The following is a 17555-nucleotide window of genomic DNA, read 5'->3' as shown; positions in this document are numbered from 1 at the left end:
GTCTCAACATCAACATGTTTTTCGTTTGTTTATTTGTTTTTTTAAGTGAAGAGGGAAATACTGCCTTATCTGTTCCCATCCACTGTCATAAGTTTAATTACGAGTCTTTGTCTCGAAGTGAGCGATTACCTTAAACAGAATGTCAGATTCTATTAAAGTAGGACCATTCACTAATCAGTTATCTTAGTAGGTTTTATCTAATCTTTCTAGAGTCATAAAATAATAAAATAACTCTGGTTGGACGAGACCCTAAAGATAATCTAGTTCCAGTCCCCCTGCCATGGACAGGGTTGCCACCCACTGTCTGCTCAAGGCCCCATTCAACCTGACCTTGAACACCTCCACAGATGGGGCATCTACAACCTCTCTGGACAGCCTGTGCCTTTAGTGCCTCACCAACTTCTGAGTAAAAAACTTCTACCTAACATTTAACATAAATCTCACCTCTTTTAGATTAAAGCTATTTCCCCTTGTCCTATCAATATCTGCCCATGTAAAAAGTCAGTCTCCCTCCTGTTATAAACTCCCGTCAAATACGAGAAAGCTGCAATGTGGTCTTCCTAGAGCCTTCTCTTATCCAAACTAAATAAGCCCAGTTTCCTCAATCATCCTTCCTAGGAGACGTGCCTCAATCCTTTGATCATCTTCTTGGCCCTCCTCTGGACCTACTCCAAAAGCTGCCCATCTTTCTGATGCTTTGGCCCCAGGTCCAGACACAATATTCCAGATGGGACCTCACAAAGGCAGAGTAGAGGGGGACAATTCCCTCTCTGTTCTTATGGACCACGTGTCTTTTGATGCAGCCAAGGATATAGTTGGCCTTCTGGTCTGCACACATATGCTGCTGGCTCATGGCCAGCTTTTCATCCATCAGGATACTTGAGACCTTCTCCACAGGGTTGTTCTCAATGAGTTCTTCTCCCAGTCATACCTGGAATCGTCCCGACACCTGTTGCACTTGGCCTTGTTGTGTCTCATTAGGTTCTTGTGTGCCAAATTTCCAAAGCTCTCCCTCTGGAAATTTACAATGTGAAACCTGTAAAAATAAAGAATAAGGGATACAACAGACAAATAGTTCAGAACTTTTTAAACATTTTTAGTTCTAAATTCATATTACATGTAGAGCAGGAACCATTAAAATCTTGACATTTACTGCTGATGGTAGTTAAACTTCATGTGGTATTTGCAGTGCTCCCCATTCCAAGCATAGGGGAACAGCAAATGCTTCACTGATGGTAAATACCATAGGGTGTTAAATGTCAAGACTTTAATGCTTCACTGTAATCATTATGGGGTAGATTCTTATAACTTTGCTCAAAATAAGTAGCATCTTGCTCCTTGAAGAATCTCACTGACTTTGGCAGTACTATTTGTGATAATGTTTGGCAAAAGAAATAACTCATCTTTTGAGGCCTGCTATTGTATGTGTTTGAATTTAGAATAATGGTTCCATATTATGTCCTTTTATATGCCATTTCATTATACAAACATGCAGCCAGCTATTCAACAAATACAATGAGATACAGAACGTAAAAGATTTATCTGTACAAAATAATGGTTGACATTTAGCACACACAAAAGTCAGTAAAGTCAAAGTTATGGTTCCCAAAGAAACCATATCTCCCTTGCATAAACATATTCTTTAATGTATGTGCACAAATTGGCTGAATTATGGTTTCTATGGGAACAGTATCTCTGGATATACAGATTTGTCATTTCTCAATAAGAGAAAAAGCACTCAATAAGAGAAAAAGCACTCAATAAGAAATTGCCTTTGTTAATAACCATGGTTTCTTGGACCCTAGCAATGCATCTATAAAAGCTGCATGAACACCGTGAACACAGACCCCAGAAATAATTTTCTTCATATTCATATTTACTATTTCTTTTACTGACAGTGTGAATTTTTCCCTTTGGTCTTAACCAGTGATATTTACTGCATTTCATGGAAACTGCCTACCATCCGGCAGGTGTTTATATTGCTCAAATGTTCAAAGATTTCATTGTTAAGTGCATGGTTTCAGTAATGGGTGCAATAGGCTAGATATGTGCTTAGGGCTTTTTATTAATTTGCATGTAAAATATATCTTTAAGATAGCTGTATGTAAAATATTTGTCAAGGGACAGATCACAACAGGATGATAATCTTAGAGATTTAATTTGAAAAACAAGGTGGCCTAATCTTTCGTGGATTTCACAATCCAATCAGCAGCTTGTACAGCAGCATGAAGATAGAGAACACTTTTAGACTGAATTTTGTACCCAAGTTCAGTCATTTTTATGTTGAATATTTATATTGAAACAATTATTTTGTAAGTGGGATTGTCACAATCATATGCAGATTTCCACATATTCAATATTATTTTCATTTTCTTGAATAAGAGTAGGAATCTGGAGGACAAAATTTATCTAACCATAACTAAAATATTCAAAGTTTCAAGTAAGTTGTTTTCTAGAAGTATATCTCCTATTTGTCTACACCACCCAGAAACAGTGTACAGTTAATAGTTTGTCTTCAGGTGTGGGTGACCTATATGCCTCCTAAGCCAGGTAAAACTGATCCTGTTCTGTATGTTTCTTGGTTTTCTTTCCTTATAATTACCTTTCCAAAATCAGAAGAGTAATCAAGAATGTCGTGTTTCTTTTGGTTGGTTAGCTGTTGTTTTTGCTTATTAATTTACATTAATTACATTAATTTACTTTAAATCTCTTTGTGTTTAGTTAATTGGCACTGCCATCCTTGAAAAAGTAAGAGAAGTCTTAATAGAAGAGATATTGTGTATTTTGTATATATATATTAACTTTCTATGATGAGTATTTTAAAATATTAGTAAAACGGTCATGTAAACAGAAAAGAAATATGTTCCAGAAAAATTCTGAAATTTCTGGATTAAACATTCTCTGTAAAGAAACAGTGTAAGATTATAAAGGTAGTAATCTATTTTTATAGAGAAAGACTAATTTGTGATGTTCAAACACAATAACTGTATTAGAAAATATTCTACTTCAATAACTTCAATATCTTTTTTTTTTCCAGTTGAATGTACATAGACAAATTCCCAATTTTTAGTGATAATGTGACATTTGATTTGAAGAAACAAGCTATCAATTCTATATACAACACCCTGCAATAAAGGAGTATCTGTTTAAAAGACATTGGAGAAGGTACAGAAGGCACAAATCCTTTATATAACTCAGTGTTTTGAAATTGGCAGCTCTACCAATTTTGTGAAAGTTGCTAGTCACAGAAAATGCCTTTTTATCATAATCAAATGAAAAGATAAAATGCATCCCAGAAAATCAACATAAACACTCTTTACTTTAGCACAATTGCTTACATAATTTAGGGAGATGGTAGAAAGGTTGACAGCAAATTGATACTTAGACAAATCTCTTTCATACAAGTGCAGTTAATCAAGTTGTCCTCTGAATGTGTTGAATGGAATGTTAGTTGATACAATCCCTGAAGAAATTAAGAAAATAGAGTTATTTGAAATAATGCTTGTCCATGACACGCAACCTCTTCCAAATGTTGCTTGACTGATTACTGAAACTGAATAATCTTACCTCTAAATATCCTGTAACAATAATTTAGTCTGTCTTCCACTCAATTTGAAGGAAAATGCATCGCACTTATCTATCTGTTCTGACTTTTCATTCTAATTTTTCTATTTTTGGAGTAATCTGCCTTAAAAGTGTCTATTAAAGTCCCAGGGTCTTTCTAATTAAAAAGAAAAATCACTGGTTCAAAGTTTTGTAGAAGATAAAAAACTTTCTTGATGCTCTTTTCTGTTAATAAACTTCTCATTACATTCTGCTAATGCTATCTGGGCACAAATATTATATATGTATGTAATATATATATGAGAATATCTGTAGCTCTGAGCACAAAAACGTCATAAAGTAATGCATTGCTCTGTCTTTTTCAATTAAATGAGTATTTCTGAAAGCACATACAAATCTTAGAACATCACATAAGAATCTGGATGCTAATCTCCAATACTGCATTTGAACAATATTTTAAATGATGTTTTACATTGTAATTTTGAAAGAAATAAAAACACAAATTTAAAAAAAAAACAGTTTGGCAGCTTGTAAAAAGTGGAGATCACAGAGTCACAGAATACCCAAATCAGAAGGAACCTGTAAGAATTATCCATCCCAACTCCTGGCATTATCAGGTCTATTCAATAATCAAACCATATGTTTAAGGGCATTGTCCAAACACTTCTTGAGCTCTGTCATACTCAGTGTCATGACCTGGGAGCCTGTTTCAGCAGCTGGCTACACTCTGATGAAGAACTTTTTCCTAATCCTCAACTTGACTATTCCCTGACACAGCTCCATGACATTCCCTCACATTCATATAATCATCATCATAGAATGGCCTGGGTTGAAAAGGATCACGGTGATCATCTATTTTCAACCACCTGCTATGCTCACGTCCTGTTGCTGTCACTGGAGAGGAGAGATCAGCATCTAATTCTCTACTCCTTGTGCGAGGAAGCTCTAGTCTGCTGTGAGATTGGAGTTCGTGACCACTGTATAACACAAAGCTTATACTGAAATATATTTCTGTTTAAGATAAGGAACTCAGTATTAATTGTCTATTAAGGAAGTAATATATGCTAATCCAAGTATTTTAAAGTAGAAAAATTAGCAGTATTACTTTAGTATATAGTCCCTTTTTTTTTGTTGTTCTTCAAATTCAGCGGTTATACAAGTATGTTGTTTGTTCAGTTTCACTAGAATATATAAAGAAGTCCAATTATGAGATATATAGGGTGAAATATCAGACATTCCAGAGTCATTTTTCCATGGCTTTGGAACACTATGCGAAAAATAAGTGTTCTAAGAAGTAAATGTTTGTGTAGCAGATCTGTGTTTGGCAGTTAATGTAGGTTTTGATGCTTGAATTCTAATTGCAGTAAAAAGATATCACTGGTAGTTTTTAATTCCTGAAGAGAAACTATTCAGTTCTGAACAGGATCCCATCTGTAACATACTGATCAGGAATTTGGCAAGTGTCTTGATGGTTAAAATATAGAACCCGAATGGGAGAGATTTGTATTTGCTTTTCCCTATCAGTAGATATGAATCCATGTATTACGGAAATGTCCTAAGCTATAGTACAAATAAATATGATATTCTAAAATATGTTCCTGTCTTACTGTGCCCCCAAGGCTCTAGACATCTGGAAGGGAACAGAAGGTGGTAAGGGAAAGGCCTGAACTGAGACTTTGCACCTCTGCTCTCTGAACTCCCTGAAATATGTATATTTTTTTCTCTGTGCCCACACTCCCCCCCTACACCTTTCTAGATTGCACAATCATTGCTGAAAAATAAAAATAAAGAAATTGAGCAAGTTCCAAATTTACTTTCTCTGGTAAAATTGATATTTCTCTAATCCAGTTAATTCTGACTTATTTATTTATTTATTTTTAGTAAAAATCAACAGTCTGGAGAATGTAGTTCTTCTTACATCGGAAACATATTTACTTTATTAGCTAACCTGCCCTATAGACAAAATTATCTGATCATCTGCCTGAGATCGTTTCACATCAATATCCATATTTTGATTACATTCATGAAGACAGGCAGATCATTACCTATAGGATGAAGTCCAGATTTTCTTGGACCATTTCAGCAAGCATGTAAGCCTACTGAACAAACTTCTAAAGCAACTGCAGTCAAAGCATTGTGTGATTATATGATACGTCATTTTCAAGTGCCAGTAATCCATAATTACAGTGCATTGAATGATCAGAGAACTTTAATGTAAAACATATTGACACACAAATGGCATAATAACAAAATCTGGCAATCTTGAACATTTGCTTTTGGGTCCCCAAATCTTCTTGAAATAACTCTGGCTTTAGCCTTTGATATTTCTTGGCAAGGGAGAGCTTTTGACTAGACACAAAACATCAGTCAGTGCTATGTGCATGCAAACAGGCCAATTTAATGCTGCTTCAAAAGTCTTATAAAAATAATTTCTGCTTTCCTTTTCTTCTTTGTAGGCACAGATCTGGATCTGTCTGAGTACTGTGGCACAATTTGTCTCAGAAACTTTAAGGAATGGAATGACTACTAATACTGCTAGCTCTTTTTCAGGTATCCCTGATTTCAGATGCAGAGCAATATAGAAAATTCTCTTACTAAATTGGCTTAGGAAAAGGTGGCTCTTAAACGAGTAAATAAATTGTTAGACTAGAGCTCTAAAAGAAATAATAAAAAATAAGGTCATATGAGGAACATAAGTAAAATTTTCATGTCAGATTCAGTAGCAAAATTATGATAATTCTTGAAAAGAAAATAGATAAATCACTCAGCTGAAAACAAAAACAAACAACAACAAAAAATTTAAAAAAACTGTGCACAACATATTTGATTTGAGATGTAATTTACAGCTATTGCCTTAACTCGTGTAGTAACTTGTTTGAAATGAGCAGTACAGTTATTATCTCCATTATGTATTCTCAATCGTGTTTTTTGAAGTTTTCTAAAATTTCACATATTCTTTCTTAACTGGATCAGCAGCTGGTCTTCTTTAGCCAGAAAATAATGTTAATCTCTATTCATTTCCTTATTTTCCAAATTGCACCCTTCCAGAAACTGGCTACAATAAAAGGATTAACTGAAATGAAGCCAACTCAACAGATGAAAACTGCAAGAATGCTGGCAGAAATGCTATCCAACTTCCATATTTTAATGACATAAATAATGTTAACTGCTATGCAAAATTTGTCATGAAACTGCTCTTTATTCTATAAAAAATCTGTACAATTTGTGAAGGTAGCAGCTGGCAGACATAGTTAAAACTATTGAAAACTATATTGGGAACATTAAGATAACACAGACTTAATGTATGCGCTGATTAGTGGATTAAATTTTTTGCTTTTTTCCCTCAAACATGTATAACCTGATATTGAATAAAGTGCCACTTAGTTTTCTGGAAAAACACCTCAAATATTTGGAAACTGAAATATTATAAGCCTCAGTGTACACTGCAATAACACATTATCACATATTTACTCTTGATAATGATGGACTCATTAATATGTTTTAGGCAAAATTGTAACAGGTTAAATGGTTAAACTATCCCAGTAAATTGTCTGAACTTGAGGAAGGCATATTCACTCATCTCTTTATTTTGTTAATGGCGTATTTTGTAATAGAGGAATATTCATCTGTCTTACTTCTCCATTCAATTACATCAGCTTTCGAGGTATTACTTGAATCATTTCTGAACTGTGTGGTTGGCTGTGTGCTTATATATTTTTATAACTATGACTGTATCAATATTTACGCACTTATGTGCATATATGTTTATACATGTTTGTGTGCCTTCTGGGAATACAATGTTGGTTTCACTACTGGTTGGACGTGGGGACATTGAGCTGTGGCAGACTTGTCTCTCCTGAGCTAGGGGATTCTGAATTATATATTTTCCTCCAAAATAAATATATTTATATTTGCTTCATGTCTCTCAGTTTCAGTCAAGCAAGTGCATACTTGTACTTTTTTAATACCATATTATATATTTCAAATGACAAAGATACACTTCCTTCTTATCCCCTCCTCCCTTCTTTTTTTTTAAAATAGAAATATTGTCCATATCATACTTGAAGAATTTTCAAATACCATTTAATTTGATAAATTGGTATTTCAGATTAAAAAGTATTATTATTTTTTTAATTGCAATTGTCTCTTACCTAAAATCTAATTTCCAAATCTAAAGCATAAAAAGAATCAGATTTACACAGAATTTTATCAATATTTAGAATTAAAAATTAAAGAATCTCTATTTTTTAATATATTATCTAAGATATATTAATGAAACCATAATAAAAGACAAGAAAAGACAAATAATAAAAGACAAACAAACAAACAAACAAACAAACAAAAAACCAAACAGGAAAGAACACTTTCTGATTATGTCCATTCAAAGACTTCCTTTAAATACATGACTGTGTAGATAAGATATTACTAGTTCTCCTCCAAAACACAGGATCACAGAATCAAAGGGTTTGATAGGGTGATCTGGAAAACATCTGGTCCAATCCCAGTCCAACCTTTAAACCAGTTTCCATACACTGGGTTGCCAAGGAAAGTGTCCAGGCCATTTTTCAAAATCTCTGGAGAAGGAACCTAAAAGCCTCTCTTGGTAGCTTGTTCCAGGGCTCTGTCAACCTCAAAGAAGGGAAGTTCTTTCTCATGTTCACATGGGACTTTCTGTTTTACAGTTTGTGCACGTAGCCACTTGTTCCGTTGCTGGACACTACCAAAGACAGCTTGTCCCTATTGTCTTGACTCCCATCCCCTCTAAGCCTTCTCCATGCTGAACAGTCCAGGACACTCAGACCAAGCATCTTTGTGGGCCTCTCTCTTGCACTCTGTCTAGAAATTTGCTGTTGTTCTTGAACTGAGCAGCCAAGAAATGGACACAGTAGTCCACTTGACCTCACCAGGGCAGAGTAGAATAAGAGCATAACTTCCCTCAACTTTCTGGCCACACTTCTTTTATGGTACCCCAAGGATATCATTGACATTTTTGGCCACAGGGGCACACTGCTGGCTCATGGTGAACCTGCTGTCCCCTAGAACATCCACATCCCTTTTCTCCGAGCTCCTCTCTAGCCTCTAACCTGTAACGATGCATACAGTTATTTCTTCCCAGATGCAGGACTCACCCTGGTTGAACCTCATAAGATTCCTCACAACCCAGCTCTGCAGTCTGTCTGTGTCTCACTAAATGGCAGCACAGACTTTCAGCATATAAGCCACTACTCCCAGCTTCATATCAGCAGCAAGCAAGCCCAGACTTAGCACTGATACTTAGAGAACACTGCTAGCTACAGGCCTTCAACTAGTCTGTGGGCCACACAGCACTTTGATCTCTTCCTGTCAGCTAATTCACAATTCACGTCACTATCCACTCATCTATCCCACACATCTCAAGCTTATCTGTGAGGACATTATGGGAGACAGCATCAAAAGCCTTGCAGAAGTCAAGGTCCAAAGCATCCAATGTTCTCTCCTCATCTACCCAGCCAGTTATGACATCATAGAAGGCTACAAGGTTGGTCAAGCATGATTTCCCCTTGGTGAATCCACAGTGACTATTCCCAAACATCTTCTCTTCCACTCACCTGGGGAAGACATTGAGAATTTCATATTATAGATAAGAGGTATGTTGGGCTCAAAGTAAATCCTGTATGTAATGCCAATCTGGTGCTTTAAGTCTGTCATTGTTTTCTTCAATTAAATGCTTTTCCTAGGGTAGCTGGGAACCTGGCTTCTTTATATAAAATGTGATAACTAAGATGTCTTTGAATATACCCTTATATACAAGGTATTTATTTCTTACTTACCTATTTTTTTGGAAGCCATTAGAGTTCATTATAAGTTTTAATCTGCATGCTTTATTATTTGTGAACATACTGTCTATAATCTTCAAGTCTTACTCATTCTTGAACAATTTTCTCACCTTATATTTGACACTATACAGCTTGCCTGCATATAACCACTGTTTTTACAGGAAATAAATGTTTTTGGTAGCAAACTCTCCATTTGTTACAATACTGTGCCAAGAATAAATAAAAGAAAGCTAAAGCAATCAAGTGACTTGGTTTTGTTGCCAGCATTTCTGAACAAGGGGAAATTGTTTCTTTCCAAGTGTAAAGGAAGAGACAGAGAGATATACTTATCGTCCTCAGGCAGAATAGAGGCCAAAGAGTTTTTCACGAATATTTTAACTTCTAGTAGTTCTAGGCAGATAGCTATTACCCTTTTATAGTCAATACTGTACAGGAAATTGATGAGTTGATCTCTCTGGAAAAGATTTCAATTAACACGTTTAGAATTAGAATCTAAGAATTTAGCTTTTAAGTGACAAAAGTGATTTCATGTTTTCAATTACAAATGCATTTGAGGACAATTATTTAATATACATTATATTGTCCTTTATTCTGATGCTGTTATTTGTATACCTCCAGTGTTTCATTTCCAAGATGAACTGGGTTAAATAGCACACTTTCAATAGCAGAATTTTTGACAGGAACAAGTAGAAAATAGGCACAGAGGAAAATTTTAAGTAGTGTATGTAAAAATAATCTTTTGTTGGTAGATTTTAAATAGCATGCAAGGATAACTTTTTGCACAGAAGGGATGAAATGTAGGTGTTAGAGCAGCAAAAGTCAACTTCAGTCTTGGTTCTACTATGAACATAGCAACATGACTACCAGGAATGGCTGTTAGCTTAACCAAACACTTCTAAAAACTGGTCATGAGTAGCAGAATAATAGTACACAAGAAGACTTGAAACCTATTCTGCTGTTGAAAACAGCTGTAAATTTCTGCAAGTGCTTATACAGCAGCTTTTATATAAAATTTCATAGCAATCAGCAGAAACACCACTAGTAGAGTAAAAATTGATGGTGGAATGGATAGTTTATTTATGTTTTTTAAACTGAACTTGAATTTTAATAATAAAATTGTCATATGAGACAAGGAATGTGGGAATACTATATTAAAAAAACAATTTTCTAAAGAGATATTTTAAAGAAAAATGAGAAGATTATCAGCCCCTGATATAAATTATTACCTTAAAATAAATGGCATTCATTTAAACTCTGGAACAAAACCTTTCTTATTATTTTTTAATAATTATTATTTTTTTATAATTTGTTTTAAATAGTTTTCATAAACATTGTGTTGTATTTTTAATTTTTCTTTTTAAATACAAAAGATTTATATTGCAAGATTTTTGCAGTAACACACCGCATAATTTTCTTATAGCGTGAAGATGACAAATTGAATTATACAATGTATGTAACATAGAATCACAGAATCACAGAATTGTAGGGGTTGGAAGTGACCTCTAGAAATCATTGAGTCCAATCCCCCTGCCAAAGCAGGTTCCCTACACCACGTCGCACAGGTAGGTGTCCAGGTGGGTTTCGAATACAGAATCACAGAACATGAAAACTAACACATAAGAATTAAAACATAATTCCACTTATATATGCTTATTAAAGATCAACTATCAGAAGGTAAAGTCATAGAATCATAGACCTGTTTAGTTTGAACGGGAGCATAAAAATCATCTAGTTCCACTAACACTCAAAGTTGTTACCCACTAGATCAGGCTGCCCAGGGCCCCATCCAATTTGGCCTTGAACACCTCCAGGGTGTCCGGGGCTGTGGCGCCCACAGATTTGCTGGCAACCTCTACCAGGGCCTCACCATACCTACTTCTTCCTAATATCTAATATGAAGTTACTTTTTTCTAGTTTAAAGATACTAGTCTTTGTCCTTTCACTAGACTGCTTAATAACGAGTCCCTCAGCCTTCTTGTAGGTTTCCTCTAGGTACTGAAAGAAAAATAAAATAAAGTGTTTTTATTTGAAGAATGTGTTATCTTTATAATCAGTTTTAAGAAAGGAAATTACATTTATAGAATCGTGGAATCATAGAATAGAATCATAGAAAAAAATTAATTACTATCTGCACAAAACAAATAACATTTAAAAACATGTCATTAAATTTTTCCTGTCTTATTTCAATAAAAATCTTTTTGAGCAGAAATGTATTTATTTGAGAAGCAATGAAATAGAGTTTCAGAATGTCTTTAAAATGTAATTAGTGCAATTGCAAATGCAGTATCACAATTAGGTAGTGAGACAATATGGTTGATACTCATTATACTTAATTAGATGTTACCTAGATATCTACATTTTCATTTAGGAATTATATTTGTCATTAATAACCTTTCAAAAATTCTAACAACAAAATTCTTAGTAGGAACTTTATATGACTACAAATTTTGGATCTCATGAGATAATTCATGAGAGATGTTTTCTTATGTCAGAGGAAATTTAAAGATACATCTCTTCTGCCTTCCAGTATATGGCTATCGCAGTCTATGCCATTATAGCTACTGATATGGTGAACAGAGGAAAATATATGCACATCCAGAAGACGATTCACTCCAGCAATCTAGGATGTGTTATTAAGAGGAGATATTGCTGGTTATTTCAGAGGTACTCTAGAAATTTTTACCAATTAAGTTTGTACATGGATTGCCCCAACTATTCCAAAATAAACTGAATATGGATAAAAGACTGAGTGATTTTAACAGTGATGGTGAAAGATATCATTAACAGATATATCTGTAAATTCACATGCAGAACTGTGTACCCATTTAAATATTTTCTAAGACACAGGTGGAATGAACCAATGGTTATACTGTGACTTTTGTTAATTTTCTAGCAGGATGAACAGGTCTTCTAAGTAATGCATGGAAGCCTGAGGCAACTGAAATCTTTGAAAACTTATTGAGGAACAAAAGTCAGGTGATTCCCAGGGGAGCTGAGGAAGTAAAAGCAGGGCAATAAGCTACTGCCAGAATGTGAAACAAAGCAATTAAGTGGAGGCAGTCAGACTAGATGTTAACTGTGATCTTTTTCGTCTTGAAAGTGATGAATTAGGTAAAGACTGGGTCAGACATCCACTCAGTGTTCAACATACTTCTGAGATTAAAAGGGTTTGTGTTTATTTAATGGGAGAAAATGTTTTCAAAATTAGAATGGATCAGACATCACTGTGCAATAACTCAACATTAAAAAAATGGTCAATTTTTGTGCTTTTGAATGTCTTACAGAGAAATGTGGAAAAGGTGCATTCATAACATTTAAACAATTATCAAATATGCAACAAAAAATAATAGATTTGTGTCTAAACAGGAGCTACAAGAAAAAAATGGGACAGATTCTTTATCGGGTCTGTGGTGATACAAGGGGAAATGGTTTCAAACTAAAAGAGGGCAGATTTAGGTTGGATATATGAGAAAGCATTTTACAGTGAGTTTGGTGAGGCACTGGAACAGGTTGTCCAGAGATGTGGTGGATGTCCTGTCCCTAGAGACTTCCAAGGTGAGGCTGGATCAGGCCCTGGGCAATGTGATCTAGCTGTGCATGTCCCTGTTCATTGGAGATGAGTTGGACTAAATGTATTCTAGTGGTCCCTTCCAACTCTAAATATTCTATCATTCTATGAAAATTATAAGAAAACCATATTCATTCTAAAAACTAGAAGGAAGGAAAGGGAAGGAAAGGGAAGTATGATGTTAGAAGTGGGGAAAACATTACTGCTACAGAATGACTGTTGCTGATGTCTTTGGTCTAACAGTAGATCAGCTGCTTCCTTGCTCATTTTCCCAGTTTATGATATGATATGTATGGTATCTCTGGGTTTGAGCAAACACTGGCTGTGTTACTTCACATCATTTTACAGCAGAACTTCACTAACTGGTGAAAAAGAGCAAGAAAGAAAATTTAGAGATAGGAAGGAACACACAGATATAAGGGAGAACAAAGGTGCAACTCATTATTTCCTAGGCTGATTCTCATGGTTGGTGAATGAGTAGTTGTCAGTTACTCCCAAGCACAAAGGTCAGTTCATCACAGCAAGAGTAACACTGCATAAATAGAGAATTCTCTTTTCACTCCTCCTGGAATTTTCAATCCTCCATCTTCCATTTTTCCTTTATTGAGAATCCCCAAAGGCATAGGAACAATAGGAACACACCTTTCTTTCTCTCTCTCTCTCTCTCTCTCTCTCTTTTTTTTTTTCCCTCCCCACCCCCCAGCACAAAATAGATCTAAGTTTTGGTCTGTTTACTTTTGGAGACTCCCTTTTGGAGCTACAAGTTTCTTATGAACATTATATGCTGTTGTGAAAATTTAAAGAGGTTTTTTTTTGTTGTTGTTGTTTATACAGCACACTGATTCTGCATTAACGCAACAGTGAACTACATCCATCTCTCTCTCTGAAAGGTACTGACAAAGTTTCATATTCTGTTTCTTCACACATAAAAGAAAATATAGTTCATTGCTCAGGTGGTTTTAATCTATTTCCAACCCTGGACCTTTTTAAAAATTCCTTTAAACAGCAGGTTAAAGGAATCAGCAAGCTAAGACTGCAACTGAGAAAGTACCAGGATTAATTGCGTTCTTTGGGGAAGGTCCTAGCTGAACTAAATCCAAGTGCTTTCACAGTCCAGTAATGCTCAGATGAATAAAAGCATTCTAGCTCTTCTTCTCAAGCTTTCAAGTACTGTATTACTTTTAACAGTCAACTAACTTCTTTACTGAATAAAATAACTACATCCCACTGACCCATGTCCTTAGTGAAACTTACAGATCGCTAATTTTTTTCAGTGACTGTACTGTCCAGAATAGCAATCTGACATACAGCATCAGTATTTATTCAGAGTCTCATTTACAATCAGTAACAGAAGCCTAAAGGAAGACTAAAGGACGTTGTGTTTCCTTTCCAAAAGAGTAGGAAGAGTAGGAAGCCTGACAGGCTGACAGGAAGATGATAAGTGTCTTGACATTTAGTGAAAACAAGATAGTTGAAATGTGGTAATTAGTCGGTTCACATTTTTTTCTTTTTTAATTATGTTAAAGATGCAATTCATCCAATAAACTTATCCTAGGTTGATCAGAGTGCATAGTAGTCTGTACCAATTAAATATTCTTGTATGTGCAGTGATAGATTTCTAATCCTAGGCAATATCTTTTAGAACTGGACTGTAGAATCTTTAAACAGAATGAAACTAGGAGACTGCCAAAAAGACACTAATATTCTGTGAAGTGTTAGAAGTTATTTAATAATCTTTCTAGTGCAGGAATGCTGATGCTTTATGTTACATAAACTCTGCCTAAATAGAGGCTGCTTGCAGGGCAGCAATGGAATGGGTAGCAAAAAAAAAGCAGCACACAAGACAAAATCTATGGCTACAATAGCAAGACTTAACAACCACAATATGTAAGTCAAGTGTCAAAGCAAGAGAAAGAAAGCAACCAGCTGGTTCAGAATTATCTCACTAAAGGAAACTTGTTCTGTTATTTCGTTTGTCTGTCTTTCTACTTTTATTTTTCTGTCTCTTTCCATGAAATGCTGTTTCCTTATAAAACTTACTGGTTTTAGAAATAGGAGAAAACTGAGCATCACAAAATAAAGCTTTATCACTTGTTGTTTTTGTGTAGAGGCATGAAATAATACTTTATCCAAATTACATGCATCCTGCCTTCATTGCTGCCAAGTCTTGACAGAAGGATTACAATTATAAAATAGACAACAAGATGAAGCTCAGTTGATTTCATTCCACTTCTAATTATTAGACATCTTTTTATAAAGACCAAGGAGAGTGCGGCCATATGGGAACAAACAAACAAATAAATAAATAAAATATAAGACTGCTGATAACCCATGCTTGTAAAAATACCTTTAGCAACATTCTTAATGATCAATTCATTATTAATTCATATATAAAAAGTAACAATCTCTGTTGCAAGCAACAGATTGCCAGAGATGTGAAAAAAATATAGGACTAAAAATATAAACAATAAATAATATATATATATAGGCTGTGCAAAATACATGATAAACAGAATAGGATCAGACCAGATACTTGCCCTCTCTTTTTATAGGAAATGGCAGTGGTGATTTGATCAGAAAGAAGGAACAGGTTTTAAATGAGAGGACACACAGATGGTGAAATGATTAATGGTGGATCTAAACAGTATAGGTGTCTGGCACTTGTTGAAATGCCCAGGAAAGAAATGTGATATTTGTGTTCACTGACAGGAAGAGGAAAATCCAATGCTTGATTCTCTTTCTCAACAAATGAAGTGTTGAGTAAACTGTTCTGATTTATTATAGGGCTATCAGTTCAGACACCTACTGAAAAATATTTCCATCAGTATTTTCTGTATAAGCCACTATTTCAAGAATCTCCTTTCTAATCATGAACATTGATATATATTCAATATATGTTCAATATGCTACAGTAATTTTTATAGTGCAGATACACAGGGAGAAAATTCTATAACAACTGGTATTGTTCTCTACTTATGTATTTATGCAAAGCAAAATAATGTTCAAAAGCTTGAATATTTTCTCATTATGTTTTTGTAATCATTTGACCTAGTCAATCTTGAACTTGTCTCTCTGTTGCACTTTTGTTGCATTAACATTTATTTTATTTTATTTTACTTTATTTTATTTTATTTTATTTTATTTTATTTTATTTTATTTTATTTTATTTTAGTTCAGTCTATACCTATCCGCTAATTACTTTTATCAGTGAGTAGTTGAACATAAGAAATTGTTTTGTCATACTGCTTCTAGAATTTGGTCACGTGGAATTCTATTCTATCCACATCAGTTTCTGAATGGAGAGCAGGAATCTTTTATCCCTGCTTTATCACAAGAGAAGGCAAATAAAATATAAGTTGTTTTGAGATTAATAAGCTTCTACTGAGGAAGTGAGGAAGTGAGATGTCAAAAGAAAATATATAGTATTGAAAAATTTTACATATCATTTTTAGATGTAGTACTTTCTTCTGATACATTATTGTGAAAGTTCTAATTTTGTCATCTGCGGATCAAAAATTAAATACAAACTCAAACGAGGAGAGACAATTTTACTCTATCTGGTAATTCTTTTGAGCTACTGAACACTTAGGCTAAGAAAACCACAAGATAATTGGAAAATAGCAGGGGAGGGAAGAGCTATTCATAAACTTTAGAGGAGAAATACAACAGAAGATCGTAGTCTACAGAAATAAAGAAATTGCTTACACTGACATTTTTTTTCTAACAGCATTTTATAAATTCAGCATAGATTCATAGACTGCTCTGGGTTGGAAGGCAGCCCCAAGGCTCATCAAGTCCAGCTTCCCACAAGTCCAAAAAGTCAAACCCCACACCTGAAAGTAGTGTCCAAACACTTCACGAAGACCAGCAGTTTGATGACATGACCACTGTCCTGGAGAGCCTGCTTCTGACCCTCTCCTGGTCCAGTGCCATGACTCTTCCTCAGGTTCTGTCACTCTCACCAGAGAAATCAGCACCAGCCTCACTGCTCCCCTTGTAAAGAAGCTCTAGGACACCTCTCCTCAGCCTCATCTTCTCTGGGCTGATCTAATACAATGACCTCTATCTATTTTCATACCTCTTGCCCTCTAGACTCTTCCCTGCATCTGTAGTTCCCCTCTGTACACTCTATATTAGTTTTATATCCTTCTTACACTGTGGCATCCAACCCCACCCCAGTGCTGGATGTGAGGCTGCACAGAGCAGAACAGAGACACCACCTCCCATCACCCTTTGGCAGCACCAGGCATGGTGCATCCCAGGGTATGTTTGGCTCTTTGGGCTTCCAGGACACTGCTGGCTCACATTCAAGTTGCCATCAACCAGAACTTCCAGATACCTTTATGTGGAGCTGCTCTCCATAATCCCAATGTGTACATGTAGCCAGGATTTCCCTGTCCCAGATGCAGAACACAACACTTGCTTTTTTTTAAAGTTCATGTGGTCGTTGATTGCTCAGCCCTCTAATTTGTCAAGATCTCTCTGAAATGCCTATCTCTGCTCTGCCTTTCAAGACAATGCTTGTATGTAAATGCTGTTTCATTGGCTATCTTTTGATATCTAATATTTAATTACCTTAGATTTCTGTTTTTATGACTTATTGAATG

General features: G+C 35.1%; 1 long non-coding RNA gene across 1 annotated transcript; it reads left to right on the top strand.

Annotated features, from left to right (window-relative positions):
• The first annotated feature begins 7864 nt into the window (after positions 1–7864).
• On the top strand, positions 7865–17025 carry LOC116653505. Its single transcript, XR_004307504.1, has 2 exons — positions 7865–9191; positions 16676–17025. It is a non-coding gene; the product is annotated as an uncharacterized LOC116653505 (long non-coding RNA).
• The last annotated feature ends 530 nt before the right edge of the window (positions 17026–17555 follow it).

The sequence above is a fragment of the Coturnix japonica genome, chromosome 1 (genome assembly GCF_001577835.2).
Source record: "Coturnix japonica isolate 7356 chromosome 1, Coturnix japonica 2.1, whole genome shotgun sequence".
Taxonomy (NCBI): Eukaryota; Metazoa; Chordata; class Aves; order Galliformes; family Phasianidae; genus Coturnix; species Coturnix japonica.
This window is presented reverse-complemented; position numbering and strand designations above follow the sequence as displayed.